This window comes from Geotrypetes seraphini, chromosome 4, assembly GCF_902459505.1.
Source record: "Geotrypetes seraphini chromosome 4, aGeoSer1.1, whole genome shotgun sequence".
NCBI classification, from domain to species: domain Eukaryota; kingdom Metazoa; phylum Chordata; class Amphibia; order Gymnophiona; family Dermophiidae; genus Geotrypetes; species Geotrypetes seraphini.
The window spans coordinates 120,809,058-120,820,797 of record NC_047087.1 but is presented as its reverse complement, the minus strand read 5'-3'; the positions used below and the strand labels follow the sequence as shown (position 1 = coordinate 120,820,797).

At 44.0% G+C, this 11,740-nt stretch overlaps 1 protein-coding gene across 2 annotated transcripts in view; it reads left to right on the top strand.

Moving 5' to 3' along the window:
* The window catches only part of CFAP44 (cilia and flagella associated protein 44), a 553,092-nt gene that overhangs the window by 238,116 nt on the left and 303,236 nt on the right, over positions 1 to 11,740 (top strand). The gene's annotated exons all lie outside the window — the stretch shown is intronic.

Genomic DNA, 11,740 nt, shown 5'->3' with positions numbered 1-11,740 from the left:
TATCAGAGCAATGTACTATAATATCAGAGCAATGAAGATTTTGGTTTTCAAACCATTTTCCCCAGTCTCTGGCTGTACTTCCTTCTGTCTATGCTCTTAAATGTGTATCCAGGGTCACCTTATCCATTTGCTGTTTTTCTCCTCTTCACTTTCTGCCATACATCCATCTTTAAATTACTGGATTACGTTCAGGGATATTATTCGACAAACACCAGGTCAGAAAAGAGTCAAAATCCAAAATCCAAAAAACTGACCATGTAATATAAACAAGCCTTTGAAGGGTGATCAAGAAATATTTTTCTAAAATTACTCAGAGATGTGAAACTCTGAACGGAAGGCTACAAGACCTCCCTTGGGTAAAGAGTTTACCTTCCAGTCATTGTTATTCTATGAAAATGTTTTTTGATCACAACCTGGAAAGGCTGAAAGGTTCAACTATTTCAAAAGTTCAAAATAACTGGTTTGTTCTTGTTGTTAGTATCATGCAAACGTCACTGCATACTTGATGAAAAAGTTCACTTAGCTGTTAAACAGGAATGAGGGGGTCCCAACGTGGCCCCGTTTCGTTCCCTGCTTTTCAGGGGACCCGATGTAGGCTGGTTCAAATTGAATCCAAGTTAATACTAGTGCTGAAATAGCATAATTGCGTGACTCGCAAACAAACGCATCTGTTTAAAAACACAGATAAAATTGTGTCAAGTGTGAGTAGATACCCTTAACATACCCACACAGACACATATGACTTAAAAACTGCTTAATGCCAAAGCTACAGGCTGACTGCACACTAGTCACAAAGTTCAAAGGACTTCAAAATTTTACATACCATAGCTGGGGAGTCAATAAAGATAACTTCTTGCGATTCGGACCACCAGGCTGAAATGAATCACTGGCGTGCTTTTATACAAAATCTTTCCAAAGGAACGTCAAAAGACGTCGGAAGCGTCAGGACGTCAAGAGCTGAAAAATCACTGTTGTAACAAGACCCAGACAAAAAAAGTGGAGTGCAGATTCTAGGATGGCAAGGATTCAGAGAACATACATACAGGAACTGAAAAAATCGCTGTTATAACCAGACCCAGACAAAAGAGATGGAAGATTCAGAGAGCATATAAAGATTCAGAGAGCATAGTTGCACAGGACACCTGTAACCTTAAATAGAAATATAGGTACTCAAAATGGCTAAATAACTGAATCAAAGAAACGCCAGCCACTCTATCTCGTTGTTAAGGCTGTGGGGATGTAATGTATGAAGGGAATAAATCCATTTCTGTTCCTTCCTTCATAGGACCCGAGCAATAGCTCCACCTCTAGTAATCCTGACAAGTGTCTAAGACTGAAAATTTCAGATCTGACAGCTCATGTTGTAATTCTAACCAATGGGACACCAGGGGGGCTTCTTTTACTTTGGATCTGATCCTACTTAAGTTTTCCCCTATTCTGACCCTAATGCTGCAGCTGGTGCAGCCTACATAGTGGAGATGACATGGGCATTGGATGATATACACGACCTGCTCGGTACTGCAATCAGTAGCTACACAGCAAAATTTAAACTGAGCCCTAAATGTCATATCTGTCAGGCTCACATAATGCTTGCACATCCTACAGTGTCCACACGGGCCATGGGCTCACGGTGTGTTTCTTTGTGAATGTCTGATGAACTGGGAACGTACTAAACATTGTTTAAGGTTCCGCTGTTTTGTGAATGCAAATCTGGGGAATTCTTGGAACTCTGGATGGTACTGTATCACATCCCAATGCTGCTTGATAATTCGTTTTATATGAAATGCGTGGATAGAATAAGGGAGAACACATACCAAAGAAGGAGAATCTCGAGTGCCTGAAGGGTGTAACAGCAGGGATCTATTAGCATAAAGAGCTCGCTTGTAGGCTTTCTGAATAACTGTTATTGGATATCCCTTTTCTAAAAACCGAGCTTTCATATCGCTGGCTGCATTAATATACTCCTGAGTGGTGGAGCATAACCTCCATAAGCGTAGACAGGGCCGCCATCAGAAATTTCTGGGCCCCTTACTGAGCAATCCTATTGGGCCTCCCCACACACCCCTTCCCCTCCAGTTTTGTCCGGGGGGGGGTACTATCAGGAAATCGGCAGGGGACAAAAAAAAGTATGACAGCAGTGTTTATTGTTTATTGTTGTGCACAGCAGAAGCATAATACAGGAATTTGTGCTATGGTGGCCTAGGACCAATGTTTCCTCTAAGGATTGATGAGGTGTGTGCAAAAAAAAATATGCATGAGCGACAAGTTACATACTCCACAAATTTATGAGCAGGCGCGGAGGACGCATTTTTAAACAAATGTAGTTTATCCTTGTACTCCTTATGTAATTTTAATCATCTATAGATATGTTTGTATGTTTATTGTTCAAATGGTTTTATTTATTTCCCCAAATTTATTTTTATTATACGCATTGAAAATATTTGATATTGCGTTTAAATCAAAATCTCAATAAACTTGAAACTAGTGCCCATGAGATTGTGGGAGGGTTAATACTCAAAACTTAGAAGAATAACAATTTACTTAAAGTTTTTGCTACGCCAGCTTTCTGGTATCTTTACATACAGTGGCGTACCTAGCATATGTAATACCCGGGGCCCATCATTTTTTGGCACCCCCCCATCTGTAAGAAATACATGATTTTTAGTAACAAACCACACGTCACACATGAGTACCTAAGAAAAGGCAGCATCTTACATATTGCAGTGAGCAGTACATCAATATACCCATTGTAAAACTAAACAAGCCAGACCAGCACAGATCAATCCTACACCGTCAATCCTAACAGAAAACCATGTCTTTCGAACACACAGAACACAGAAAACACCTTCACCTAGTATGGAATATGTCATCACAAACTAACCCCTCACCCTTTTACAAAACTGTAGGGTGGATCTTAGCCACAGTGGTAACAGCCCTGACGCTCATAGAATTCTGAGCATCAGAGCTGCTACCACCACAGCTGGCGCTAAAAATCGCTACACAGTTTTTTAAAAGGGGGGATAAAATAGAAATACACAGTTTCAACGCTCTAACTCAGAGGTGCCTAAACTTTTTGGGCTTGCGAGCTACTTTAAAATGACCAAGTCAAAATGATCTACCAACAATAAAATTAAAAAAACACAAAGCACACTATACGCTGAGAAAATGATAATTATCATTCCTATTTTGGTTTTTTTTCAAAGAGGTCAAGGCAGATGACTCTATGCATTGTCACCTCAGTAACAACCAAACAAAAATAGACAAATATACCCCCCATCCTTTTTATTAAACCACAATAGCAGTTTTTAGGGCAGGGAACTGCGCTAAATGCCCAGCGCTGCTCCCGACGCTCATAGGCTCCCTGCGCTAAAAAACACTATTGCGATTTAGTAAAAGGGGGCCATAGTGCAAAATATAGACAGCATATATAAATTCAGACATATTTTGATCACTAAATTTAAAATAAAATCATTTTTCCTACCTTGTCTAGTGATTTCATGAGTCTCTGGTTGCACTTTCTTCTGACTGTGCATCCAATCTTTCTTCCCTTCTTTCAGCCTGTATGCTTCCTTTTCTCCAGACCTCATTCCCTCCCCTAACTTTTTCTTCCTCTCTCCTTGCCCTTTCTTTCTTTTTTTTTTTCCTCTTGATGCCCCCTTTCTTTTTTTCTGTTTCCCTTCTGTCTCCCTGCCTGCCCCCTTTCTTTCTCCCTACCCTCCACAAAGCCACTGCTGCTACCATCGGGGGAAACAGGCCCCAAAGCCACCGCCGCAACCATCGGGGGAAACAGGCCCCAAAGCCACTGCCGCAACCATCGGGGGAAACAGGCCCTAAAGCCACCACCGCAACCATCGGGGGAAACAGGCCCCAAAGCCACCGCCGCAACCATCGGGGGAAACAGGCCCCAAAGCCACCGCCGCAACCATCGGGGGAAACAGGCCCCAAAGCCACCGCCGCAACCATCGGGGGAAACAGGCCCCAAAGCCACAGCCGTGGCTGCCCCAAGTTTTCTCTGCTTCCCACCGGGCCAACCAGCATTACCCCGACGTCAATTCTGCCGTCGGAGAGGAAGTTCCGCCCAGCCAGGCAGCGATTGGCTGGCCTGAACTTCGTCTCCGACTGCAGTCTTAGTGCGGGTGCACAGCCGGGGCGGACCACCCCCTCCCCCCCTTGGTAGGACACTGAAGACATGGCAGCGGCTCCTCTCACGAATCCCCACCTGCGTCGGAAGTCCGATGCAGTTGGGGATCTTGAGAGGAGCCGCCGCTGCATCTTTTAACTTTAAAATACAGGCCGCCACCGCTTCCTCTCACCTCCTCCCGCCCTCGAGTGAGCGGCAGAGGAAAGCGTATGAGTGACGCCTCTGAAAATAGTGAGCAATCGCTCATGCGTTCACCTTAAAGGGAACACTGCAAGGCTAGGACCCTGGGGGAGCCCGGGCCCCCTGTTAGCTCCGGGTCCCTGAATGCAGGACTGGTAGTACTGCCCTGATGGCGGCCCTGAGCATAGAAACTGCCCTGTAGGAATATTGCAAGAGATTATTTCTGTCTGTTGGTTTCCGGTAAATGCTGGTATAGAAATGTCCTGAGTGAGTGTTATGCATATATGGAACTTGACTTGAATCTGTATGCATAGTAAATTGTAAATTGACGCCACACGAATCTAGCCAAGCATAAAAAGTGTCTAATTGGGCCGGCAGCATTTCTTTCTCTCCCTTCCCACTACCCCACCTGCACAGTATCTCTATTTTCCTCCTTTCCTAACCCCCCCAACCCGTGCATTTGTCCTTCCCAACCCTCTTCCAGGACGTGCAGTATCTGTCTTCCCAACCCCCTGAGCATCTGGCTCCCTGCCTTCCCAACTCCCTACTCCCTGCACCCAGCCTCTCCCTGCCAGGCTCTGCACCCAGCCCTCTCTCCCTCTACCCCCCCAACTCTGCACCCAGCCCCCTCTCCCTCCTCCCCCCTGACTCTGCACCTAGCCCTCTTCCCTCCCTCACCTGTCAGGCTCTGCACCCAGCCCCCTTCTTTCCCTCCCTCCCCTGTCAGGCTCTGCATCTAGCCCCCTCCCTCTCCTCTGCCAGACTTTGTACCCAGTCACCCCCCAGACTCTGCATCCAGCCCCTCCCCCTCCCCTGTCAGACTCTTCACCCAGCCACCCCACCCTCTGTCAAGCTCTGCACCCTCCTGTCAGACTCTGCACCCAGCCCCCTTCCCTCCCTCGCTCGCTCTGCACCCTGCCCATCCTCCTATCTCCTCTAGCCTGGTGGTCCAGAGGTGCAGTGGGCAGGAGCGAGCTTTCCTTGCTCCTGCCCCGCTGCTAACCTGGTCGGTCGCAGCTGGTTTCTTCTGCTGTTGCACTGCAATGAGCAGGGGCGCTCTTTGGCACTGCTTCTTGGCATTCAGCAGCTTCTTTGACTGGCACCCTTGCTCAATGCAGCTCAGTGGCAGAAGAAACCAGCCGCGACCAACCAGGTTAGCAGCAGGGCAGGAGCAAGGAAAGCTCGCTCCTGCCCACTGCACCTCTGGAACACCAGGGATAAAAATAAGTGGCAATTTTGGGGGAGGCCATGGCCCCTGTGGTCCCCCTGTTCCAACGCCTTTGATCAGGATAACCAACTTGGATTGAATATCCTCTTTTAAACTATTCACAATTGGTCAATCTGTAAAACTAGCATTACTACTCCTACTCCAATTTATTATTTCTATTGCGTTGCTAGACGTACGCAGCACTGTACATTAAGACATTCAAGCATTCTTTCAAAAAGGTTTTCACTTATGTACTAATTCAACTCCTTTTATTATCAATAAAAAGTAAAGCAAATATATGTAAAATCATTGGGTACCTATGTTCCCTTTAAGCTAAGAATGTAAGCAATTGCTCATTTTATGAGTGTTACTCAGATTTTACATGGTCACTCACAAAAATACTCACAAATCTGTAATTTGTTGGTTTTTAGAACTTGTTGCTCACATGACAAACATTTTTTTAGAATTTGTTGCTCACATGAGAAAAAATTTGTTTGCGCCTGGCCAATTCTTAGAGGGAGTATTGTTGGGTACCCAGGCAGAAATGGGGACATGAAGATGTCTTATTGCTACCATGTTTCCCCAAAAATAAGACAGTGTCTTATATTAATTTTAGGCCCCAAAAAGGCACTAGGTCTTATTTTTGGGGTATGTATATGATCATGTCTCCCTTCCTCTCCTTTACCCCAATTCTTCCTCTTTCCTTTCTTTCCCCCACATATGCAGCATCTTTTCTCCCATCCCTTGTGCAGCAGGACCCTTGAGCGAGCACTCCCCTCCCCCCCAAATCCGCCATGCAGCTGAATCTCCATCCTTCCCTCCCTCCCATCGAAACCTGGCCTCGAGCTCTACTTACCTCCCTAAGGCAGCACTCTTAACAGGCTGCTTCAGCCTTTGTCTACCCGTGAACTCTGCTTAGAGGAGTAAATTGTTATTTTACATATTTTCCTTTTTTTATTTAAATCCACTTAGATATAAATTACATTGGTAAAGATGGAATATAAAATTAAATAAATCAACTCATATCAAATTTGCATAATTAAATGATGAAGATAAATAGAGAACATATTAAAAAGTTAATCTACAGTTTTAAGAGTAGGTTTTAAATTTGTAGATGTTCTAGTGTATTGGCAAAATACTACCTTCTATTTCAGTTCTATTGGTCGTTGTTGAAAGTTAGTTTGCATTTAATAAAATGTACACTATAGGAAAGCTATATGAGGGGCTGCTGAAAAGTTCTTTGCTGAACCAAGAAGAGAATGATGTGGAGCCATGAAACTTACAAGTTATTCCACACTTTTCTTGATACTTTTTGTTTCATATTATTGAAACAAAAAGTGTCAAGAACAGTGTGGAATAACTTGTAAGTTTCATGGCTCCACATCATTCTCTTCTTGGTTCAGCAAAGAACTTTTCAGCAGACCCTTGTACATTCAAAAGATCACGTTCTGATGGTTTACTGTTTGGTTATTTATGTTTGGATTCAAACTACAGTCTCATGATTGTGACCGAGAATTGTATATCTATAGGAGCAAATTTCAAAGTCCTCCTCTTCTGTATACCATATGGCCATGTATAAGATGGTTCTTTCCTTCTCATCAAATTTGGATTTCACTGGTCTGATTTTGAAAAAGAACACTGTAGACTATTTTGCTTGAGTATGGTTATACTATATATGTGTAAATATTATACTAATAACAATGTAATATCACCCTAGGCTGGCAATTCATGATGCCTGCAGAGTAATAGCTCTTGTAATAGAATTCATATTCTTACCCCCTCATTCTATAACTGTAGCACTTAAATGTAATCACTATTTGTAGGCTAAAATTATAGAATATTAGCGCTTGCTTGGGGGGGAGGTCATTCAATGTCAAATTGACTAATTTTGAAAATCATCCTCTCTGGATCTTCTCCAAGTTGAACAAAATTTTATGTTGATATTTAAAACTGTGCAAAATGTTTTGGCTAGATCTCTATTGGTTCAAGACTTACAGACAGTTGAATGAAAGTCACCTTCAGAGTGACATGCTCTACATAACAAAACCTGTCACTTTGTCCAGGTGCTAAAGCCAAACAAAACCTGTCAAGGGACTGAAATTTTTGAGATTAATACAACCCCTGGAAAGTTTGGAACCTAACATGAGCTTGCTTGCCTCCCTTTTATGAGCTGGCAAAGCTTGCTTGCCTCCCTTTTTAAGGGCCAGCAAACTATGGGGTCCTTTTACGAAGGCGCGCTAGCCATTATAGCACGCACTAAACGCTAATGCGTCCATTATATTCTATTGACGCGTTAGCGTTTAGCACGCACTAATATATAGTGCACACTAAAACGGCTACTGCGCCTTAATAAAAGGACCCCATGTGAAAAATGTTACAATAAGAAATGTAAGGCCTACTTTGATTCCTCATTGCTCCTAACCTCTATTTTGTTTCAGGCCATAATTGGACCAGTAGTCATGCTCATAACGTACATTTAGGAATTGTACTAGGAGGCTTTGCAGCCAACTGGAAGCAAGATATAATGACATAAAGGCGTGATGTCACTTTTTTATGCAAATTTTTGCCATTTTTTGCAAATATCTCTATGGCAGGGGTGCTCAAAAGGTCGATCGTGTTGCCTCTGTGTTCTATCTGCTTCCCAATACCATAAACAGGACGCAGAAGTGCTAGGCCCACTAGTCTTTCCCCCCCCCCCTCCCGACGTCAATTCTGACATCCGAGAAGAAGTTCTGGGCCAGCCAATTGCTGCCTGGCTGGCCCGGAACTTCTTTTCCGATATCAGAATTGATGTTGGGGGGAAGGCTGGTGGGCCTGGTGCTTCTTTGTCCTGTTTATGGCGTCGGGAAGCAGGGAGAGTTCAGAACTCGGCGGTGGTGACTTGGGGGCCTGTTCCTCAATGGCAGCGGTGATTTCGGGGAGGGCAGGGAGAAAGAAAGACAAAGAAAGGGGGCAAGCAGGGAAACAGAAAGAAAGAAAGGGGGCATGGAGAAAGAAAGACAGACAGAAAGAAAGAAAGAAAGGGGAGGGGGCAGTGAGAAAGGAAGAAAAAGTTGGAGGAGGGAATGAGGTCTGGAGGAGAGGAAGCATATAGGAGGCTGGAAGAAGGGAAGAAATATTAGATGCACAGTCAGAAGAAGAAAGTTCAACCAGAGACTCATGAAATCACCAGACAACAAAGGTAGGAAAAATGATTTTATTTTCAATTTAGTGATCAAAATGTGTCCGTTTTGAGAATTTATATCTGCTGTCTATATTTTGCACTATGGCTCCCTTTTACTACACTGCAAAAGTGGTTTTTAGCACAGGGAGTCTATGAGCGTCGAGAGCAGCACCGAGCATTCAGCGCAGCTCCCTGCGCTAAAAAACACTATCACGGTTTAGTAAAAAGGGAGGGGGTATATTTGTCTATTTTTGTATAGTTGTTACTGAGGTGACATTGCATTGCATCTGCCTTGACCTCTTTGAAAAAACCCCGGAATATAAATGATAATTAACATTTTCTCTGCGTACAGTGTGCTTTGTGTTTTTATAAATTTTATTGTTGGTAGATCATTTTGACTTAGTCATTTTAAAGGTAGCTCGCAAGCCCAAAAAGTGTGGGTACCCTTGCTCTATGGTGTAGGTTTGATTTTTTTTTTTTTTTTTCCTTTTATATGTCATTTGAAATAGCTTCTTTTTTGCTGCAAAAGTTGCCCTGTTTCATCTTGGATCTAGTCTTGCTTTGGTCAGAAATTAAGGTCCTAAAGACATGCATCATTTGTATGCTCAGATACACTAGATCAGTATTTCTCAACCTTTTCAAGCCCAATACTCCCTAAGCCTAACAAATACCAACCGAGTACCCTTGCCCAAATATACACTTGCCCAAACTCTGCCCCAGCCCCTCCCAAACTCCGCCCTTGACTCCACCCCCTTAATAATAATACTAATTGCAATGCAATTTCTTCCATCCATTTTTCATATACACACAATATAATCTTATTAATACATAATGGTAACCACAAATTTTAAAAAACACAAAGCGCAGTGCACGCACAGAAAATGTTAATTATCATTTATATTTGAGGGGTTTCAAAGATGTCAAGGCAGATGACTTTAAAATATGCAATGTCACCTCAGTAACAACTATAGAAAAATAGACAAATATGGTGCAAAATATAGACAGCAGATATAAATTCTCATAACTGACACAATTTGATCACTAAATTGAAAATAAAATCATTTTTCCTCCCTTTGTTGTCTGGTGATTTCATGAGTCTCTGGTAGCACTTCATTCTGTGCATCCAGTAGTTCCTTCCTTCCTCCCTTCCCTTTCCTTTCTTTCTTTCTTTCCTTTCCCCATTCAACATTGCTCTCTCTGTCCCTCCAGGAGTCCAACTTTTCTTCCTCTCTCATCCCCCAGATCATGTACAGCATTTTTCACCACTGCCCACCAGCCCCATGCCCATTTCTTCTTCTATCACCCCTCTCCAACACCATGCTACATCTCTCCCTCCATCACTGTGCCCAACATTCCTCCCCCTTACATCCCCTTCAGTCTATCCCTCTGTTCCCTCTCCACCACCATATCCAACATTTCTCCCTCTCATCCTATTCCCCTTGCATCTCTACCTCGCTCCTCTCTCTCTCTGCCCAATTTTCCTCTTCCTTTCCCCATGTGCACCATCTCTTTTCCCTCTCACTCACACACTCAGGCCCAACAATTATCCCTTTCTATTCCCTCCCTCCTTCCTATGTCCCAAGCTAGTGCCCCTTCCTCCCTCCCTTGTGTAAAATGGCCGCATTTACTGTTTTCCCTATTAATGCCCCCTCCCTTCCTTCTGTGTCCTGAGTTTGTGCCCCCTCCTCTCACTTGCCTTCCAGCCTCCCACCCCTTCCTCCCCCGAAGTCGACCCTTGCCGAAGCCTGCCTTCCCCCAAGCTAACTCGCCGCTGATCCTCCTCCCCCCCAGTCCAGCACCCACCAGCTCCATTTAATTATCCTCCACTGCTGCCGCAACTCTGGGAAGGGCCAGCGTGTGCAGTGATTGCATGCTGCCGGCCCACAAGCCTTCCCCCCAATGTCATTTCTGCTGTCGGAGAGAAGGTCCAGGCCAGCCAAGCCCGGAACCAGAATTGTGCAATCGGTACACGTGCCTGGCTCTTCTCTGCTGGACTTGCAGAAGCGGTGGTTGATAATTAAATGGAGCTGGCAGGCAGCGGCGGGCAGGCAGCAGCGGGCAGTGGCAGGGAGGAATCAGAGGTCAGCCTGTGTACCCCGCAGGTTGAGAAACAATGCACTAAGCTATACAACGCCCTACTGTGTAACACACAAATGAGCTAGAGATGTGACATTTTACAATGCAACTAAACCATTATAGTGGGAGATGAACCAGAATGTACGCAAATGCCAGAAGCCTAAGAAACAAGATGGGAGAGTTAAAATATATTGCACTAAATGAAAGGATAGATATAATAGGCATGTCTGAGACCTGGTGGAAGGAAGATAACCAAAGGGACACTGACATACCAGGGTACAAACTATATTGCAGTGATAGGGTGGCTCGAATCAGTGGAGGCACAGCATTATATGTTAAGGAGGGCCTTTAATCGAATGGACTGAAAATTTTACAGGAGCAGAAATGAATCTTGGAATACCTTTGGGTAGAAATTTCATGTGTAAGGGGGAAAAGGATAATGGTAGGAGTGTACTATCATCTGCCTGACCAGGAAGAACAGACAGATGCTAAAATGTTATTAGAAATTAGGGAGGCCAACAAACTGGGTAACACAATAGTTATGGGTGATTTCAACTACTCGTATTTATATCAATAAGAATATACACCAGGTAGGATAGAAATAACCACTAAACACACTATGACTCTATCCCCTTCTATTGAGAATGAGGCAAATCAAGTGGAGAAAAAAGACCTCACATAATATTGTGGAACTTAACATAACAGCTACTGCTGAAAGCTAGTAAGTTCACTTATCATAAGTCAGAAAAAACTCCACTTCCGTGCAAACAGATTTCTTATGTGCCTCAATCAACCCCTTCCGACTGTCCACTCTGTCAACCTCCCTTCAGCAATCCTTTCTTACTTTTCTGAAGTTACAGAAGAGGAATCTGCTCACCTTCTCTCCTCCTCCAAATCCATCACCTGCTCCTCTGATCCTATTCCTACCTGCCTACTTGCATCCATCGCTCCCAGTATAATCCCTCCCATCTGT